Raw genomic sequence first — 23,353 nt, 5'->3', positions numbered from 1 at the left:
ATAATAATAATAAAATTTTTTTTATTAAATGTGTTATGATATTTGCACTCACGGTAATTTTGAACACTAAGTATATTATTGTGTGTGTATATAAAACGAGTGCAATTGCATGAAAAAACAAATTTTATTTCAATTTGTATAAAATTGGTTAAATTACTTCTGATTTTTTTCTTTGTAAAGATCTCAATGATATTTCTTCACTAATTTTTTTTTGTTTCCATTTTTCTGACTTTATACACTATAATTTTTAAGTTATTTTCACTTGTTCTGGTTCAAAAATTATAAAGCAATATAGTTGCTATTCTTTGAAAGTTTTGCAATGAGAAATCATAAAATGTTAAATATGAATTTATTAGACAATGACCGCGGATACAAGAGGTTATAGACTGCAAAAGATTAAATTATGAAATGAGGTAATGATGATTAAAAATCTATTTATTTATTAAAAAGTATTATGGGAAAGTGGAAGATTTTAAATGGGAGTTTAACTCAATATTTTAAATTTGTCAAAAAAAACTAAAGCTCATAAGAAATGTACACATTCACATAATTATAACAAATTGAAGAGAAAATTTATAAAAGAAAATTTTTAAGTTTATAATAAAAATAGGAAAAAACTTTTGAGAATTGTTGTAAATTTATTGCAGCCGGTATAATATTATTCACCTCTCTTCTGCTACCACATTTCGCTCAAATTTAATCTTTCCCACACTGCTCCATCACTCTGTTTCTCATTCCATTTTATTTTCAAACTTTCAATCAGCTCGCTTTCTAGCCCTTAGGGGTAATCATATACCTTAATCTATTCAGTAATGACTTATTTTTGAGGAAAAGTTGCAAAATCTAATTGAAAATTCAGTCACTTACATAAATTGTTCATCACAAGAGGTATGGCATCAAAATAGTATTCTCCTTTGCTAATTACTTCCATTTTCTGAGAGTGTCTTGATGGAACGACCAGGTGAATCATATAAGTATAATAGCTGAATAAATTGTAAGTTCCTAGTTTTCGATCAATTTTAGTTGACTAGTTTTACCAAGTTTTTGTCATTGTTACTGAATTTTAAATAACTACACTCATATTTCTGAAAAAAGTAATCGCTGTATGTAATTCAGGACTACAATTTTTCTCACTTAAAGTCACATTCATTCGTGTTAAATTTGACCGTTTCTTTGCAACACGATGAGTAAACCAGTAGGTTAAATAATGAAGCCGTATGAAAACTTTAATTAATTAAATTTTTTTGAGAATCAGTGGAATAATCAAAAATTCCTCTTCCTTTTTCAATAATGATGATATTTCCATTTTAAAATAAATCAAAATATTCTTTGATTGCAAAACTTTTTAATAAATTTTTCATGTCAAACGTTATAATATCCTTGTAAAACCCCAATCATTCTCTAAGAATATTTTAATGTAACAATGAAAATTATTACAATTGTAAAAAATAAAGTTGATAAATTTTCTTTTGTTCGAAAGTTTTTACAAAAATTTTCAATTTTTTAAAATTTTTTATATTTTCATCAAAAAGTTGAAAATTCTTTTCTTAATCCAATCATAATATTTGAACAAAACAAAATTTTTTATATTAAATTCATAATATTATCCTTTTTCATAAATTTTTAGTTCTTATATACTTAAAAATATCATTAAAGTTGCACAGTTTTAAATTTATATTTTTGTATCAAAATTCCTCCCACTATATATACACAGAACCCCTCCTTTATAACACAAAATATGTTGCAATTTTTTAGAAAAATTTTCAATTATTATTTTGGATTCCCCCTAGAAGCAAATGCATCATTTCAAATTATGAAGAAAATTTTCATTTATTTTTATTTTTGTTTACCCTTTTAAATTTTTTACCAATAGCATTTAATACAGAAAGGGAAGTGTTCCCATAGCATCTAATACGTCAAATTGACTCCTCTCTTCGTATTCGAAAAGGGAAGAATATGACAATGAACTGAAACGATCCTCATACACATTTATAGGTTTCAGTTATGGCCATAACCATTTTAGAAATATTTTAGTGTTTTTTCCGTTCGCTCAGAGAAGAAGGTGATGAAATGAGATATTCAGGATTGATTTTTAAAGACAGAACTTAATTTTACATCTTTGGAGATATCTTAAATAAAAGCTCATTGATATTCTACAAATTTTCAATTAATGTATATAAACCTATATAAGGAAACCCAACAATACAATTTGCCAGTATTAAATTTAATATTAGACGAATTATCCACTATAATGAAGTCGATCATGTGATGTTCCCATTCACTTTGTACTGAAATTTTCAATTATAGTTCTAAAACCTTTTTGACTTCTTTCTTTTTTCGGTACATTTGAAAATTCCCTCAATATATTTTTTTAGATTATCTGACAGTTATGGCATAATAATATACTCCCACAATTTATTATATTGCATTCAAGAAAATTCTAATATAATGTACTCTAAAAATAAATCAACCCAACCCTACAAATTCTATGGTCTTATATACTTGTATATACAAGTACTTGAAATATGTATAAGTTAAACTAACTATAAATATTTTATTCATTAGAAATCATGACAAAAAATTATATGACAATTTTTGGAAATTATTCAAAAGATTAATTCCCAACAATATTCGGGTAAATTTCCCGGTTTATTCATTGAAAAGTTTTTTCAATTTCAATGGGATTTGTTGTTCAATAATGACCATTTTCAATATACGAGTTACAAAGAAATTTTAATTTCGCGATCTTAATTGCAAGTATTAAGAATTTTTTGCGAATAAATGATCTGTAAATGCCACATATTTGTCATTCAATTATAATCAATTTTACATCGCTATGAGCGTCAATATACTTTAAATGAATCATTCCTAATATCGTCATATTAAGAATGATTCGTTTCAAATAAATTGTAATAGATGAAAATTATCTGATATGGGCTATTAATACAAATAAAGACGAATATCAGCACAATGTATAGATAAAACCAAATTCAAAATTTTCATATTTTTTTTATAAAGAAGAGGGAAAATATAATTCAAAGTCATCAGATCCCTGTCCATCTTTGACCATATCGAGAAAGCTAGATGAATATAAAAAATCCCAAAGAAAAATGAATTTTTAATTCAATAAAAACTTGACTGCAAGATAAGTCATTTTTCTGTATACTCAATTGAAAATTGTGAGACATAATACAATAAAAAAGAGGGTGCTTTTAGATATTTTTTAAGGACATTTTGTCTTTTGTTTGATTTTAGATTTTATTTTTTTCTTAAAGTATTTTATGAAAATACTCCTTTTTATTGCAAAAATTTTAATAAAGCATTTTTGTCCTTGATTCTGTCAAAAATAATTCTTTATAAATTTTTAAATTTTATAAGGATAATACTGTCATAAAGTTATACAGTTAATCAAATCGTTTAATTAAAAATCTGTCAGCCTTTTATGTTATTGACTTTTTTGGTAGATTACGGCGCAACTACAAAATTGATGAGGTTTAATATTATTTGTGCTTCCTAATTCCTCAAACTAAAATGCTCCTCAACAACAAAGTGCTCAAAGAAAATTAGAAAACAATAAAAAAAAAAAACCCCTAAAAGTATGTAATATTTTACAATTTAATTTTCATTATTTGTTTTTGAAAATTTTGATTATCTGCAATATTTTGAACAGGGAATAAAAGCTTTCTTTAACTTGAACACGTATTTAATACTTGAAATTGTACTTGAGTTTGGTTTTATTAAAATTATTCCCATATTTTCTATATACAATTAATAAAAATTTCTGGTTTCCTCAAGAAGAAAAGTGAAAAATGGAAACTACGTTATAAATCATAATTATTAATATTTCTGTTACTTCAGTTAATAAAATTCGAAACTTTTCTTATGGTAGATTATGGTAGACTTTTTTAAAATTTTATGGTAATCCTAAAACAATTCAATTCAATATAATCTTACCTCACAATTCGTATAATGTTATAATAGTAGAATATTAAAGTGAACTTTTGTTTGCATCAGCTAAATAATTTACCTGCAAGTAAATAAAAAGAAAATAATTTTATTAAAAAGAATTTTTAACAAACTCAAATTTTTGTATAAAATTATTAAATTTCAGTAAATTTAATATTACATGATTGCTTATATCGAAAAATCATCTTTTGTGGATGATTTTTCTGTTCTCCCGAAATCGGCCCCGTTACAATATCATACTTAAGAGATTACAAACAAAATAATTTCATTAAAATTCAAAATTTATAAAAATTTTTTGAAAGAAAGATAATACAAGAGCATAGACATCGAAATGGACTTAGTATTAGTGGGGTATAGACGAGGTTTAATTGCTAAATATTGTTCAAAAATTTTTGTTTGATTTGATTAAAATTTGATGAAAGTTTGACATGAATTTTTTTAGTTAGAAACACAATTTCATTCTAACGATTAAGAACATTTGAAAATTAAAATTCTGATATACTCGCCTGCGAAACCACTTTAATTTTGAATTCAAAATTTTTCCAAAAAAAAGGAGAATCTCACCATAAATTCAGAATTCTCTTAATAATTAGCATTTTCTTGAATTCAAAAACTATCTTGTTTTTTGTTTCATTGTTCTATTAAAGCATCAAAGCGCATTTTATGCACCTTATTGTAAATTTTTCAATAAAAATTAATTGCAATAATTTTGTACAAAATTTTCTAATTAAATTTTCTTCGTTAAGTATTTCCATTTTCTTCTGACCTTTCACATTTTTAGTAAAAATTAAATGAAAAAATTAACGTTTTTCATAAATAAAATTTTTCACTTTTACAAAAATTTAATTAAACAAAATTTAATGTCAATAAAATACAAAACAAACGCATAATATGATTTTCAAAAAAAAAAATTATAATTAAAAAATTCAAATATGAATTTAATTGTGTCACGCCATTTAAATATCAGAAAAGAAAACAAAAATTTCACCTTAGAATTTCTAAAGAATAAACAAAATTTTATTTTTAACTTAATAAACTTCAAAGGATTTTAATTTATAAAATTTAGAATTTAGAATATAATTAAGAAAAAATAATCCTTTTCATTAAAATTTTTTGCCTTAACTTCAATTATAAAATTTCTTAGTAAAATTTCACCCTTCTGATTCGTAATTCTTCCCTTAAAAAATTAAAATTACCATTACTTTAATGTTTTAGAAAAATTAAAAAATTTTCTTCTTCTGATTCACAATTAAAAGAAAAGTAATTGCAAGTAAAATATTTAACTTTATAATTCTTAAAATTACAAAATAATCAAAGCCAAAATTGTAAAACAAAATCTTTTCAGTACATTTGCACCAATATTAAAAAAAAACGTTGCTATGAGTTTCACTCCGTCCATTCTTTCATACGTTTATTTGGAAAATTTCAACCTCCTTGAGATAAGCTGAAATGTTTTACACAAATAATTTTACTGAGAAACTTAATTTCTAAAAGAAAATTTTCATTGACATTTAAATCCTAAAAATGTCACATTTCGACAATTTATTGTATTGAAACAAATTTTCTTCTCCCGTTTAAGAAGAAAAATAAAATTTTTTCCTCTTCTGGAGATGAAGTAATTAAAAAATTTATTAAACCTTTACATTAAAAGGTTTTTTCTACCCCTCACCTCTCGAGTAGGGGTTCAGAAATTTTCAAGTTAAGTTAAAAATTTTCAAGTTAAATTTAATTTTTTCAGAACTCATTTCGTTGTTACTTCCTTTATCGAATTTCTGTATAAGTAAATAAGTAAATGTAAATGCCTCCTTATAAACAAAACATTTTAAATGACAATTAACCGTATATTTTGATCGTCTTTTTTCGACTTTTTTTAATATTATTTTCTTCCGAAAGGCATGTAATAATTATGGCATATTATTAAGAATATTAAGAGAGCCGCGAAAATATTATGTATATTAATAGAAAATCATTTTTTGAAGAAAAAAAAAAACAAATAAAAGAAATGATTTTGAAAATACTTGGAAATGTGCTTATTTACAAAACATTGATTTGATCTGAATTTATTTTATACATCAAACAAAAATAACGGCGGAAAATTGTCAATCAAAATTATTTATGAATTACTTGTATAGTCAAAAACCATTTATAAATTCCAAAAATAATGAGTCTTTTCCGTGGTTGTCAAATTTTCATTTAAATATTTAGAAATATAATTAATTTTAAACCTTCAGACAACATTTAAAATTTAAATTTACAATTTCTATTTATTATTTTTTTAGAAAATGGTTAAAGTTTTTCGTTAATATTAAATAGAAACCATTATATTTGAGATATGTAGAAGAGTACATAACTTGAAAACAATCAAACTATCACCCCCATCAAAATTTAAATTAAGTTGATTTCGAAAATCTTTACTTTTATCTTTAATTTCGAAATTTAATGCGAATATTTTTAAAATTTTGGGAGTAACTTTTAAATTTTCTCATAATTTCTCATTACTTACATTGATATTTAAACACAAGAACATTATTTAGTTCACAGTTTTCAAAGAAAATCTTTCATTTTAAAAATCTTTCTTGTTTCAGTATATTTTTTTCGAAGAAAAAAGCGAAAATCGATTAAATATTCAAGGACCAAAGAAAAAAAATACTATTTTTTACACAATATCCGTTAAACAAATCGAATACTATTCCTTGTTCTTTGATTTTTCTTAATATTAAGTTTGAATCCTTTTGGAAAATAATAAGACGGTCATATAAATACAAAATCAATTTTATACAAAAGGAAATTTGAAACGACAGCATAACTGAAATAGAAGAATCAATAAGTATTTCCGTTATCCTTAAGTTTTTCAATAGTTAAAGTCTTTATGACTTTATGAAGTAAAAAGTTTTGTTTTTATATAAAAAACTTTAAAATAATTTTTCTTTAAACAAATACATAAGAATAGTCTACATATACGTTTACGATATGTTTTAAAAAATTTCCTTAAAAGTAAAATTTCTGATAGTTCTATATGGTTCCTATTACTATTATTACTTACATCTATTTACCCCTCAATACTGGTTGGCCCGTTGTAAGTGATTGGGGTTTTCTCTTAATTTTTAAAATTAACTATTTTATAGTTAATTGAAATATATATAATTGTAATTGTTTCCACTTGCTTCACCTAATTCTCTATATTCAATTAAAAAACACTTGACTGTTAATGCAGAATCAATGCGGTGAACGGCAACTGCGGACGATTTCCGTTCTTATAGCCCAAAACAATAGCAGAACAGCAAAGTCAATTGAAAAGTATTTTGCACATAAGTGTCACACACACATAATAATATGATTAATGGAAAGAGATAATGTCGCGGCAGTAATATCGCTTTATTCTGGGTAGTCCCATTTAAATATGTGTATTCTATATGTACTCTGACATTTCGCAGTGGAAAACTGCTCTTATTCTGTTTTCAATTTCAAGATATTCAAATTTTCCTTAAAATATATTTAATTTACATTAGGTCGTTCTTTTGCTGACACGGAGTATTACAAACTTGATTCACTAATCACAACATTCACAAAGACACTGAATTTTCAAACATTTTTAAAGTTAAGCAGCAGCCTTAAAGTTGAACCATTAAAAAAACTTCCATCTTACTCATTTCTTTTAATTTCATTCTTGTTTAAAAGAAGAATTAAAGAAAAATTATGGAATACTTAGCATAAATATTTTTCAAGGACATTTTTACTTTTGAAGAAAGGAGACGGAATTAAAAGATTTTATTTTTTTTTTATTATAGAAAACTTTTCCTTAAAGGAAGAAAGAAGTTTGAAACATGAAAAGTTTTTTTATTTTCTTCTTCGTTATTTTTATTTCTTATTTTGTTTTTTTTTTTATCTAAATTTTCCAATTAAAGTTCTTACACAGAAATTCTTTTAAATTGAATGGTAGATACGCATACACAGAAATTATTTACATACACTAAAACATTTGAAATTCAGACCAAAATAAATCAATAAAAAAATTTGAGTGATTTGTAAATATTGCAGTTCAAGTGCTCTTCGTACTTGGTTCTTCTCTCTCTCTCTTTGACTTTGAAAATCATAAATGAATAACCTGTTAGTTTAAATTGCATTCAATCATTAAAAATAACTACGCACAGAGTCCATTTGCCTGTTGTATATTGTAAATTTGTTTGTTTACATGCACCAACCATATGCAATCAACCAAATTTTCAACGAAAATTTTAAATTCTGAAGATATTCGTCCCGACAATTTTGTGTGTTCTATACAAGTATTTGACTTTACGATTACAGTCTCATTCTTCTTTAATGATTATAAAACAAGGGTAACCAACATACTAAATTTTAAGAATCGGAAATTTTTTAAATTTATTTTCTTAACTTATCTGTTTTGTTAACGGATTTGAGAGTAATGCCCGAAATATTTTATTAAGTAAGTAATTTGGCAAATTAATTGCTTGTACAACTTATATATTATAGCTTTTCTTATGTTATAGCTTTCGAGTGCACACTTGTTCCTCTTTTGTCTGGCAATATTTTAAAAATGGGATCGTTTGTAAATTATCTAATTAGTTTACTTTGAACTCTCAAGAACGAATGCCAAAAAATTTGAGAATACTTATAAGAAATTAAGAATTTTTATTTTAAATAATTTTAATTATTTTTTTTAATTTAAGCTCCTTTTTTGAAAATTTAAGTGGTACATGTGTCCTAACATGTACAACGTCCCTAAAAAATAAGTTTGCACTCAAAAGGTTAATAATGTCGCGAAATATTCGAATTATACATAGACTGCTTTTATAGATTAAAGTTGGCTGTTAGGAAATTTAAGTCTAATGCCTATCAAAATACAAAATTAGTTCACAAAATTCATTTTGTTTTACTTTCGTTAATACCTAATCGCATTATACACTACTATTATTAATGCGGAAATTTGAGGTATGCGTTTTTTAAAAAATTTAAATTTTAAGCTTATTTTCTCTATAAGCTGCTTAAGTACACTCAAAAAAATTTGTTAGTATATTTGTTATTTATACTTATAAATGAGCCATAAACCAGAATTAAATCTCAATATTTACAAGTGTAAATTAAAGATTTAAAAAATATTTTCCATTAAATTATACTTTCAACTTGAATTTCTTTTTTTTACTACCGATTATACCAATTAGAAATCATTATTTTAAATGGTCTTTTAAAATGATTCTTACTAATTTGTTACTAATGAATCTTAATGAATAATTCAATAAAAAAAAACAAAATTCTTTAAAATATGAAAGCTTTAATGTTGCTTGATATGCGCAAAGACGCAATATTCCTATAAATTTTCAATAATTTTTTTTTTTAAGAAATTCTTTAAAAAATAGAAAATATACATAAATTGTTGGCGTTTTATTACACCCATAAAAAAAAAATCTATCGAAATTATAAAAATAAAATTTTTTTTTCCCTTACATTTCCAATTAATTATAATTGGAAAAAAGAAGAAAATCATCATTTTATTTTCAAATAAAATAAAAATTTACATTTTAAAAAAATTTATTGAATTTTTTTCTCATGATTTACACATAATTTTAAAAATCAACTTTCAAACCAACTTTAAAACTTGCATACAAACTGCGTGTATATATAGAAAACAAGCACAATTTCATTCGTTCTCAGAGAAACAGAAGAAAAAAAAAATACAACAGTGTTTATTAAAAGCAACTTTCTTTCACCTTGATCTCCAAAAAATTTTTATATGAAACTGGCATGGCAATAATTATATTTAAAAAATACAATGATGGGTCAAATGAAAAAAAAAAACTCACCACAATACGAACAAACACAAAAAAAAACAGATACAAAATGAGCACAATACGAAAACAACAAGTTCGAATATTAATTGACAATTTGTTGTCCCTTAAATGGCAACGCTTAATATACGAAAGCAAAAGAAAACAAAAAAGATAAAATGCAACGACAAAAAGAAAAAGTTCTTTTCTTTTTTTTTTCGATTTTTTTCTTCTCTTTATTTAAAACCATAAACCAAACCATATAAGTGAAAAAGATTGAAGATAAAAAACGAAGCATAGAAAAGTATAGGCGAACAAAATGTTCCTGATGTTATTTAGAGCCAGTGAAATGAGAAATATAATGAAATTTTTAAAAAGTTAGAGTAAAACCCTCATACAAAGAGTTAGAGTTCACAACCTTAGACAAATAAAACTCTAGCTGGTAACTCTAATGGTCATCAGAGATGCTTTTTGATAACATCAAAGCTAAAAGCAATTCTACTTGGAAAACAAAAATCGAAAAATATTATAAAATCTCTTCGTTATTTGCTGCATAACATTCATAAACATTGTTTTGAAATGTCAGAAAGTTACGATATTCAAATCCTTTCATCGTTACCAGTGTAACAATTCTTTAAAGGCTTCCTAAATGATACTTAGAGAAAACTCTGTAATCTTTACTTCATTTAGAACTAATTGTATGTATAATGCGACATTAATAATCAGAAAAAGAAAAAGATATGTTAAGCTTGACGAACAATCGATTTTTATCGAAAACAATTAGATAATTCCTAATGTTTAGCAGTACAGTTAACAAATTTCAGAACCGAGGGTCTATTAAACACAAAATGAACAACTTAAACAAAATTTTAGTCATTAGAAAAAATATTTTACTTTAGTAAAATTTATACGGTATATTGTGGACATATCAATGGGTGGACATATACGGAAAACATTCTTCAGTCAATCTACTTATATAATATTATTTTAAAGATGACATTAAATATTTAACTATTTCCAGTTTTATAAAGTGTGTAAACGCATAACTTTTTAAATATTATCAAAAAAAGAAAAAGGAAATTTAGGTCAAATTTTTCATATTAAAAATTAAATTTATTTTTAGTTAGGAACAGACACTATATAAAGCTTCACATATACACATAACACAAAATGTTACTAATAATGGCAACCAGTAATAATAAATAGCAGTTATTCTTAATCAAATTTAGGAGTTACTTAGTTATTTATTCTACTACATGCATATATAATATTCGTATAAAGTTATGGCTCCTCTGCAATTTTACTTCTTTTAGTTTCTGTTTTCACTTATATTCTTATATTCTGCATATTGTTTTTGTTATTATTCTTAAATTTTAAATATGGTTTGAGAAAACTTGACATTTCTAATTTGTTACTTAATTTATAAGTTTAATACCTATAAGGTATACGATTATACCGTATATACATATGTATATGTATAAATATGGAGAAATTTTTGATTAAATATTGACATTCCAAGATTTATTTATGACATCTTGGAAAAAAGAAAAATAAATAAATTACATAAAAGCAAAAGGTACATGGTGAAAACCAAAGAAGGAACAAATAATGAGGAAATGTTACAAAGTGTACACGATGACAAATGTGAACACCCTGCTATAATGTAATACAACTTTATGATTTCAGCAGCATAAGCACTTTTGTAATACAAATAAATTTGACGTCTCTGTAGAATATATTATCAAGGGAAAACATGTAAATCTAGCTAACAGGTTTTAAATGAGAATAATATTTTTTTAAAGAAACTTCTAAACAACTTTAATGCAAATGCAGTCATTAAGCTTATCTATTTCACACAATCACAACAGAGGACAAAAAGTGCAAAATAGTTTTTATAAATTTGCAAATGACAGCTTAACCCCAGGTCGTATTGCATTATAACTTACAGGTAAAAATAAACTTAAAAAACGCACTTGAAATATATACTTTTTAGCACACTTAAAACCGTTATAGAGCTGTCTTTAATTGGGCTACCATATCACAATTTATTTACAAGCATTACAGGTGAAATAATAAATTTTGCATATTAATCTTTATAGGATTTCTAATCAAACTGCTTACATACATCGATAAAAGTTTGATCCTGTCATAAATTTTTGTTTTTTAAATACATTGTGACTGTAAGTGTGTATGTATGTATTTACTTATGTATATTAAATACTACTTAAATATGAAATGTCCACTTTATAGGAATTCTTCCCATATAATATTTCAAAAACAAAGGTGACTGCTTAAATGGTATTCCATTCCAATATGTAAGCAAGTGGATGCTATTTCTTAAATTATGAAAACAAAACTAAAAAGCGACCATAGTAAAACTGTTTAGAATGCATCGTGACGATATTTTCTTTTACTAAATTTTTTATTCTCATTTTCCTTTTACTGTACATATATGCATGCATAATATTCATACACACAATACTTGTTACAGCATTTTAAAAAGAGAAGAGAATCTACCAATAACTTACGGTTTATTTAGTTAAAAAAGCAAAAAAGAAATGAGAGAAAATACTTGTCTATCATGTTCTACTGTTACTGTCAGTCATTATTTTTATTATTGATTGATACTCATTTTTCATTACTGTGTTATTATTCCTATTATTGTTGCTGTATAAACTTTGTCATAAGTGTCACTTCAGTTGCATACATAAATAAACATACCCATGAACGCAAACAAAATTATTATATTACAATGGGGTACAATTAAGGTGACTTAAATGAAAAAAAAAATGTGCAACGCAATATTCATCTTAAATCTTTTAAGTGATGACAAGTAGGTTGCCATAATAAAGTTTTCCTGAAGCGCTCATTTTTGTTGTTCAAAGAATATTTTTGAGTTTTCTTTTTACTTTTTTAACAAAAATTTATGACTTTGATTGATTTTCAAAGTGAGTTGCTCAGTGGTATTTAAAGAAAGTTATAAATAATAATAAAAAAAAAGGAAAACAGAATCAATTAGCTAACATTAATTTGTTATATGATTTTTTAAAAAGTATAATGAATATTCAGAAAATATACAAGTTGTCTCACATGAAAATTGTTTTGAATAACTTTAGAATAATACGAAGAGGCTGAATGATTAAAATTTTCTTTGACAGATTAGATTCCCTTTGAAAAATCAGTGACAGCTTAAACCTATGAACTTCTAAATTTGCAAAACAAATTACCAATTTAATCACTGTTTTTAAACAATATATTTAAGATTTAGGAGGCAAGGCATTTTACTTAAAATAATAAGCTGGAGGGCGTCAAGTTAAGGAGAAGTTTAAATTTAATAGTAAATCTTAAAGTTTAATTTGAAATTTCGCCCGAAATGCTACTTCATATTTCTGCTCACATATTGTAAAATTAAAAAAATATGTAAGAATAAGCTCTAACAAACAAATTTCCAAACGTCCTACAATTTTAGTTATTTAAACATCCCTACACTTTTAATTATCTTAGATATACCGTACTCTATAAATTTATTTCGAACATCTTGTACCCGAATATACACAAGTAAAGTGCGTTAATAAACAAAGTGCATGGTAAATATCAAATGAATAAAGTGAAAAATTTTGTCCCCATTCTGTAATTTTGTGTGTGTTCTTTTATATAACAAAATAATAATAAGCTTTTTTTCTCAAAACTTGCATGAATGTTTACTTTCCTTGAATTGCTCCTCTTTATCGGAAAACAAATTTTTCATTGTCAAATCCGGATAAAATTTTTTTTTTTTTTTAAATTTTAAAAATTTAATGAAATGAGGGTAAATTTTCTTATATGTATGTACAAGAATTTTAATTTTCACATTTCTATAAGTTCATAACAACGTTGTTTGCTTTAATTGTTCTACGACAAAATATCTTTTAAGTGGAAGATCACGTATTCTTCAAAAAATCAATTTTACAAAAGCAAATAATATAAAAATAGAGGCATGTAGGTATGCATTCTTCGATTGCATTTAAAACAACTTCTAGGAATCTAAATATGCTTTTAGAATTCTCAAGCGTTTGGTTAATACTTTGTAACGTATACCGGATTACATTCTTGCGTGCAATAATATTACGAATGCAATTTTATTGAAACTTTTTATAAAATATTAAATTTACAAAAATTTATGACGTAAAATATAACTAATATAAACAATAACATGTAAATTAATAGTTAGTCCGAAAAAGCCTTTTGAAATTTTGAAATTTTTAAGGAATCCAAGCACCTTGCCATGCTTTCCTAAAGGTTTATACTTATGATGTTTTCTATTGAAATTGGATATCGTCTATCTTAAATCCTGTGCCAAAACTTATCATTATTATTTTGGTACATTTTGATAAGCTCACGATTGATACTTGATGTAGGTCAACAAATTTTCACTACATACTGGTTTAATATCCGAACTCTGTGCTTCAAAATGTTTAGAATCAAAGTAATTGGTAACAATTTATGTCGAATGTTTGGTATCATTAAAAAATAATCCGGATGGTATCTAAGCTTATCATATTGGTGGCAATTGAAAAATGACAGTTACCATGAAAAATTTTGAGATAATTTTTTTTCTTATATTATAAATAATAGTTCTAGTGTTCCAAGACAAAACTATCTATATTTAGCTTGTTAGCTTTTAATTTTATCACAAATTCGAATTCTTCATCGCTTAAAATATATTTTCAAGTTCAAGTATCAAATTTTAGTATTTAAATTTTTCGATTAGAATGATTTGGACATTTCTGATTATTTAGGGTAAAGAAGTTATAACATTCTATAAAAATACCCCACTAAAATAGGTATTTTAACTGTCGTAATCTTATCCTTTATTAATTTCAATAAATTAGTTACAGAATCTTTTTATAGACATTTAGAGAAGAGGATTAAAGTAGCTTATTATTTTCACAAAAATTTTCGTATTTAAAGCATATACAAAATAGCATCATAAAAACAATTGTTTAAACCCCTTTATAGCATACTGTAATAAAATAATCAATACAATTAATAATTCATAAAATTAATTACAGTCAAAGTATTTAATTTCTTAAAATTTTAATACAACATTTTGTACTCAATTTCAACAATAAATTAACTGTAATAAAAACCTCAATTTCACTTTCAAGAACGAATAAATAAATTAATTTTATAAATAGAATTTATTATCAAAATTTGATATTATGATATATTAAATTAATTAATTATTTAAGTATAATAAATATATTAAGAATTAATTTCAAAAATTTAATTCTTTGCCTAATCATTCAAAATTAAATACTTATACAAACAAAAATATGAATAAAATATTTTAGTCGTCTTTCAATTTTAATGCGCAATTTTAAAGAAAAACAATATTATCGATTTTCTAATTTTAAAGTAGATTTACAAAATATTCATGAAATACATATATGCAATATAAAATACATTGTATAACAATAATTAAATACACATGTACACTAATATCAAATATATAATATGAAATCATAACCCTTAAGTATAATTATATTTGTTTCATTTGCAATTTTACGTAATTTTCATTTAATAAATTTTCATATTCATATATTTTCATTTTCATATAAATCAACAATACTTCCAACCATCTTCTATTATTTTATTGACATAGAAAATAGTCGTTTAATGAGAAAATTTCTGTCATAATAATTCTTATTGAGTAACGCAAATCATATACAATCCAATACCATTGCTAGGTAAACCAGACCTTAAGATGACAGTCAAGTTAGCATTTGACTTGTAATAATTCGAGCCTTTACAAGTATGCACCGCGTACCAAAAAATTGATTTATTGTGATCTTAATTATGTGTTACATTTAAAGCGCTCCTTCGAAACTTTTCCTTCCGGACAAATTAAATTCAATATAGGTAGCGCCACACATTAGAAGAAGTAAAGTCAGAAAGCACTATATACAGTGAGCATTTGCAAGCAAATTGAATACTCAATACTTGTATACTGCCCAATGTTGTTATTTTTACTACAATTGTACTTTTTTACTTTATAAATTGTCCTTTTTAACAAAAGAATTTTATGTAGTTCAATTTACACAATATGTGAATTGGCAACAACCAAATTAATTTGATATTAGAAAAAAAAATTTACCTATAGTTGTCAAAATCAAAAATATTAATAGGTTTCGTAGGCGAGTAACTCATGTAGGTCACTTAATTTAAAATGTAAGGGTATAAGAACGTTGTGACACAATCACAATACGCTACGCGTCCATTTATGTAGATACCTTACTTTTTGTTTTAATGATAAACTTAAATTACTACGCTAAATCTTTCCGTATTATTTTTTTGAAGCAAAATGCTACTGAAAAACGGGTTGAAAATAATCACAGTGATACTGATAATATCGACACTCAATATCTGATATTTCTATAAAAGAGAATAAGGAGTCTCTCTTTTAAATATTTAATAATTTTTCAAGTGAACCTTTATCATTTGGGAGAGAAATAAAAATATTTAAATAATTTTTTTACACTTTTACGATCTTACTTTGTTTGAGTGTAGAAAATTTATAATCAAATTATTTGTTATTTATAAAGGTTAAATTTATAAATTTAAAGAAGCAAAATTTTTTTGTGTGTGCGTTTTTTTTTGTTTTCTAAAAAAACTAACGTATCTTAAGGTGATCTTTATTGGTATATAATTAAAATATCAACATTCATCAAAATTACTATTTAATAATTTAAAATTATTGTCATTTTATTGAAGTTTAGTCAATGCCTCTCTCTAATTGACTGCGTTTAATTTGGATAAATTTTTTTTTTCTTCCAAATTTATTTTTTTTAATTAATTCTTCACGCAAATCATTAATGGTAGCCTTCTTTTTAAGTTTTTCGATATTTTTTTTTTGTGCAATTATTTTATAATCAAAATTACAATCACACACACACACTCAATAAAATCATATACCTTCGTCGAATGCCATTTTAAACCATTGATTTTTTTTTTGTTTTTGTTAGCTTTAATCGTGTTGTTTTTTCATTTGCAATTCAACAATAACTACCATTGAAATTAATTTTTTATTTTTTTTATTTTTTCAACAGAGAAAAAAATAAAAAAACAAAAAAGCAGATCCTTATCGAATCGCTTTATTTCCGCACGTTAAAAATATTTAAAAAAAAAAGTCTGATGTTTTTTGTTTGTTTTTTTTTTGCGTCTTCGAAGAATTAAAATTAAATTTAATGCTTAAATTCTGTATTATTAATGTGTACATATTGTAATACATAATATTGTTAATATAAAGGACAGGGCAATTTAGGTTCAAGGGAAAATGTTACCTTTGCATAAGTTAGCATACAACGTACAATACGTCAACTTACAGAATAAAATATGCGTTTTGTCAACATTATTATTCAAAATATAATGGCTTTTAAAGAACTGCATAATGAGAATGTTGCATAAATACGTAAGATTCGATTTTTTTTTTCAATGATTAAGATCGGATTTTCCATTTTTCTTACACTGAAATCAATTAAAGTAAAGAGTACAAATTTTATTCAATTAGCGTTACAATAAAATCGTAAGATTACACTCAGATTATACTCATCATATTTAATAATTAAAGACAAACTGTGACATTGAACCCACATTGCACCATTGTGGGAAGTATGGTGCGATTTCCACCGAAATACGTAATAAAATCCAAGAATTGTACAAGATTAAGTACGTTAACATGGTACCTCCAATTATTACGCACACAATTTTCTTTCCATTATGCCTGTGGGTGTATAAAAGGATTACCCATGATTGTGATGGAAATTTAAAAAAAATAAAGAGAAAAAAAACGGTTTTTTTTCTCCTATAAAAGGAACAAAGCTGTGATACAAATAATGTGATAAAAATCGTTTTTTTTTTTCTCTCGCTCTGCTCTTTTTTTTACTCTTTTTTAAACCTATTGAGAGTTATGAAATCGAGAAATATTGATTAACTGTTATGTTGATTTTAATGTTATATTTTTTTTTCTGTTTTTCCTTTTTTTATCTTTTCTTTTTATTTTTATTATTATAATTGTTATTGTTATTATTGCCTCATTGTATAAAAGTTAAGTTCGCGATTATGCAATAAACAGAATATTTAAGTATGTGTAAGTGTAATATTTCATAATATTTATGAAAATTTTCTTGACTTATTCAAGCATACACAATGCACACATTTCTGTATGTTTATTAAAAATTTATGTAGATATGTACACACATATGTTGAGCTGTGAAGAACATGATTTATGGAATTACTTTCAGAAAATATTAAACAAAAGTGAAAAAAACATAAAAGATTCAATAAAACGATTATTAATAACATATTTTTTTTTTATGATCTTTATATAGGGGGAGTGCATCACGTGTATTTTTACCATATTCCACAAAATATATTCATTTGAGTTCATGAATATTGGAAAAAAAAATAAATAAAATACCATTACAGAGGTGACATGACATAGAAGCATAAATTAAAAATTATACAGAAAGTTGTAAATAATTGAAATTCAGATGTGTATGGGATGATTCTTCTAAGAATTTTGTAAGGATTTTTAAAGATAATCTAAATTTTTAGCAGTTTTGCCAAAGAATAATTAGTTGTACAACTCTTCTTAAAAAATTCTTAAATGAAATCGAATTTAAACTCATTATACCCGTACGAACGTATGTTCGAAGGGTATACTAAATTTGCCTTACCGTTTGTAACGCTAAGAAATAACGGTGTTAGATATAGACTCAAGTGTATGTTTTTGATCAGCGTCAAATTCTGAGTTGATTTAGCTTTGTCTGTCCGTCCGTCCGTCCGTCCGTCCGTCCGTCCGTCCGAACGATAACTCAAAAACTAATTGAGCTAAAATCACCAAATTTTCACAAATGATTTATTGTAGTAAGTGCCAGAACCCTATTTAAATTGGACATGATCGGGGTACCGGTTCAGGTAGCTGCCATACAACTTCAAAATTTATTTGGCTATATCTCAGAAACTATAAAAGTTATGGTATTGAAATTTCACACAAACGAATATATTAGTAGGGCCAATATGCCACATAAAAGTCGTTGAAATTACTTGGCTCCTTCTGGTACCTGCCATACAACTTCAAAAGTTATTTGACTATATTTCAGAAACTATTAAAGCTATGGTATTGAAATTTCACACAAACGAATATATTAGTAGGGCCAATGTGTCACATAAAAGTCGTTGAAATTACTTGGCTCCTTCTGGTACCTGCCATACAACTTCAAAAGTTATTTGGCTATATCTCAGAAACTATAAAAGCTGTGATATTGAGATTTCACACAAGTGAATATATTAGTAGGGCCGATGTGTCTCGTAAAAGTCGTTGAAATTACTTGGCTCCTTCTGGTACCTGCCATACAACTTCAAAAGTTATTTGACTATATTTCAGAAACTATAAAAGCTGTGATATTGAGATTTCACACAAGTGAATATATTAGTAGGGCCGATGTGCTTGATAAAATTCGCTAAAATTTCTTGGCTCTTTCTGGTAGGTGCCATACAACATCAATAGTAGTTTGGCACAACCAGTATTTTGAATAACACATAGTACTGAAATTTTACATAAATTAATATGGTAATACGGCAACTTAAAGTCATAGTCTGCCTCATAGTTAATTATGGCACATTAGTTATTCGCACATAGGATAACAAATTCGTACGGGTATCACAGAGTTGACAAGGTCAACTCTATTTTTTTTCTCGTTACTTAATAATTTTAATAATTATTACAAAATACTTATTAACATATATACATATGTCAAAATTCTAAAAATAAAACAACCCAAAATTTAAACTATAGAAAATTCATATTTAGTAAATAATTGGTAACGAGATTATTTATGCAACAACGTACATATGTAATGTAATTATTATTTAAATTCTATAAAATTAAAAAAAATAGTGGCGCCCGATTATGTTCCTAATATCAAATACAATCCTAGCAATAATTTTATTTCATTATTATATTTTTAGTATGAACAGTAAATTTTTAAAATTTGCTAGAAATTAATTAGGTGCTTGCATGCAAAATTATTGTTTAAATTCTGTAAAACTAAAATTGACGTAATGGTTTAGTTTAAGTTTTAAAATGCTGTGTTAGTAACAATTCTTAGTTATTATTTTCCGTTCAAATTCTAAATTATTATAGTTTACACAATTATAAATTACTTTTAAACAATTTAAACAAATATAATTGCGATTTTGTAACTCGGGGACTTATTTCTTGCCACCATATTGTATGTTATATAGTTGTTTTATCACATTGTTATGATTAAATAAAAATTGGCATTTAAAATTAAATTAACTACCTTTAAATAATGTTAAACTGTGAAAAATATAAGTATATATAAAATTTTTGTTTATTAAATTAAAAATGCATAACTATAAACCATAATTCTTAATGTACACAACAAAAAAAAAAAAAAGAAAAAAATCCGTAATGAAAGGTTAAAAATTGTGGAGGAGGTTTTATTGATTATTTTCGTTTATTTTTTTTTTTTTTTTTGTTTCATTAAACTGCCAATATTTATCTTAAGATATAATATTAAAAAAAAGCAAATATATTATAAATATAGGGTATGACTTTAATACGGGTATGGTTGAATGGTACACTGTGGTTCTACATTTTGTGATATAATAAATGTACCTTTTGTTATTTTGACCTTAACTTACATTTTCAGTTTGTACATATGTTATTAATTTATTAAATTTTTTTTTCATTCAATCTTTTTCAATTTTCTTTTACTTAATTTTAAAAAACTTTATTTTTTTTTTAACTTAAATAAATACAATATCAGAGATTTATCATGTAATCAATTTAAAAAACATATAAAAACTGTAATAATGTATATGTGGTTGTAAGTAAGTAAATAATGTAATTATGTAGAAGGAAAACAGTTAAGTAAATATGCTTAAACTTAATTTGTATTATTGCGTAATGTTTGTTTAAAGGTTTCGGAATCATAAATTTTGTATATTGCAAAATTCAATTAAGAAAACATGAAACCGTTATGAGAAGTTAATCAATTATCATATTACTTAATTCTATTTGGGATTTTTATTTTCTGATTTTGGGATTTTAGGAAACATTGAGTACATAAATAGTTAAAAATGGCTTAACTAGCTCAATCTAGAACAGCAAATCACTAGCTTATTCTAGAGTAAGAACTGGAAATATTTTTTTTTATATAAGATAAATTGAAATTTTATGAACGAATAAGTAATATTAATTATTTTTGAAAACTAAAACCTCTTCCCCACTACTTTTTACCCAAGTAATAATGTCCATGAAAATTCTACATATGGATTTTTTTTACAGCTTAAAACACTGGCGCCTGAACATGTTCTTAAGATCAAGTGCTAATATCTTGAATTTACTCTTAAAATTAAAAAATATATTAAACTAGTTTATTTTTCGAATTTTTCTGCAGTTCTTTTAAAATTTATGGAAATAGTCATGCCCATATAATATAACAACAAATAAAGTTTGATGCAATTTTCGATAACAGAATAATCGATAACCTACACAAAAAACAAATGCAATAGTAGTGATATGAAAAATGCATTTTGGTAGTAAAAACACAGCAATATTAAAAAAAATTCAAAAGTTCATAATATTTAAAAAAAAAATAAAGAAAAAAAATAGTTGTAAATTAAATTAATTTTCTTATTTTTTTGTTAATTATTGTGCATATTTAATTTGTTTCTGATGTAATTTAGTAAAGCGGTGAAAATATTTTTTTTTTTGTTCGAACGACAATGGTCTTGATAACATACAAGGTATGAAAAATAACAAAACAATTGTTTGCTTTTCTTTTTAACAATGTAGTATTGCTGACTTCACATAAAATATTATACTTATTTTAATAATATTAAATTTTATTTTATTGTAAATTATTTAAGTTGAAAATAAAAATTTTAAATATTTAACTTAATTAGTTTAAGTACTCATATGACATCAATGACATTGACAAAAAAAAGATTCAGTAGAATTGTTGTAAATTTTTTATTATGCGAATTAAAAAAATTTTATTACATTTTATTAAAGCTAATTTTTAGTGATTTGAAGAGCGAGAATATGCTACATTCGAATAATTTTCAAATTATATAAGAAGAAATTTTAGAACCAAGAACTAGTTGCCTTAAACACTTAATCCTACATTAATTTTTTAAAATTATAAAAAACCATTCTGAATTATTAATGAAATTTTTGTTAAAAATAATAGCACTGTGTAAATATGTGACACAAAACGAGGAACACGCAATACAAATTCTAAACACATAACACGATTCTATGGATTCATAATACTTTGAATTACAAAACTACTTTGCCTATACACAAAAGTATCCGAGAGGAATATCTACGCACACATATTCCGGTAAATGACTCATCATTTTTAAATGTTAAAAATAAATGTCAAAACATGTACAAAAGAGTTTTTCATTTATAAAAATTCCTTTCAACTACTCCCCAGTAGCCTAAAGTTTTATATTCCTCAAAAATTGAATGCAATAATTATATTATATGGCTACAATATTATTTCAATGCAATTAAAATACTTACGAAATTGATTTTATAATTAAACAATTTTATTTTTCAATTAAATTAATTCTTTTTTTTGCAATCCAATTACCATTTAATTCTATATCGCTTAACTATAATTTCTATATTGACTAGATTATTTTAAATACATATTTAAAAGGATTTAAAATTTTAGTGATGATTTAACAAAATTTTACAATTCTTTTTTTTTAACACCTTAAATTTCATTGTAATGCCAATAAAAGTATGGCTATATTTAAAGGAATACAGAAATTTCAAGAATTTTCTCACGCTCAAAGTCATTCTATTAAAATGACAATTATTTATTATATAATAACAATAGATACTTGTAAGGAAACTTAACAATGACCGATTCAAAAACAAATAAAATATCTAGCTATATACGTATGTATACGTATCTACCAGAGTATTATGCATAGTTACTTACTTGTTATAGATTTAATGTGTAATCCAATTTAAATTTGAGACAAAATTTCCTTTTAAAAAATAATTTCATGATACAAAATAAAAGAAAACACAAATGTAAAAAATTACAAGTAATTATTAAAGTAAAGGTTTTAGAAATAGCACATTTAAATTTTAATATAATTTATATTCAAAGAGTGGGTCAAATCAAAGAGTGGGCCAAAATGAAAAAATGCAACAATAAAGCTAAAATTATATTAATAGTTCAACGTATGAGTCAAATATCCTTTGGTTAGTGGTGAAAGACGTATGCATTGCTCATGAAAAATAAATCGATGGCAGTTCATAAAAAATCTTAAATCAATCAAAATTCAATTCAATATTATCAGAAATTGCCGAATAAAAATATAAAACTGCCTTTACTTAATATGGAATTCTCAATTTTCCGTTTCTAATAAAATACTCACCTTTCTTATAAAACAATATAACGTTGAACAATATAATTGAATTTTGCATAAAAAACGCGTATACAATTATAAAATGTTAAAATTAGTATAGTTAAAATACATTACTTATCTTATTGCTCAAATTCCAGCAA

At 24.6% G+C, this 23,353-nt stretch overlaps 1 protein-coding gene across 1 annotated transcript in view; it reads right to left on the bottom strand.

Moving 5' to 3' along the window:
* Positions 1-22,368, bottom strand: part of LOC129606055 (putative uncharacterized protein DDB_G0282133) — an 86,050-nt gene extending 63,682 nt beyond the window's left edge. Inside the window, exons 1-2 of the mRNA XM_055516116.1 lie at positions 22,351-22,368; positions 3,955-4,027 (exon numbers count right to left, since the gene is read on the bottom strand). The gene's annotated coding sequence lies outside the window, so the exon portion shown is untranslated. The remainder of the gene's footprint in view (positions 1-3,954; positions 4,028-22,350) is intronic.
* Between the last annotated feature and the right edge of the window lie 985 nt (positions 22,369-23,353).

Source organism: Condylostylus longicornis, unplaced genomic scaffold (genome assembly GCF_029603195.1).
Source record: "Condylostylus longicornis isolate FDR11 unplaced genomic scaffold, ASM2960319v2 ptg000017l, whole genome shotgun sequence".
Taxonomy (NCBI): Eukaryota; Metazoa; Arthropoda; class Insecta; order Diptera; family Dolichopodidae; genus Condylostylus; species Condylostylus longicornis.
Note: the sequence above shows the minus strand (reverse complement) of the source record. Positions and strands in the feature narration are given on the sequence as shown.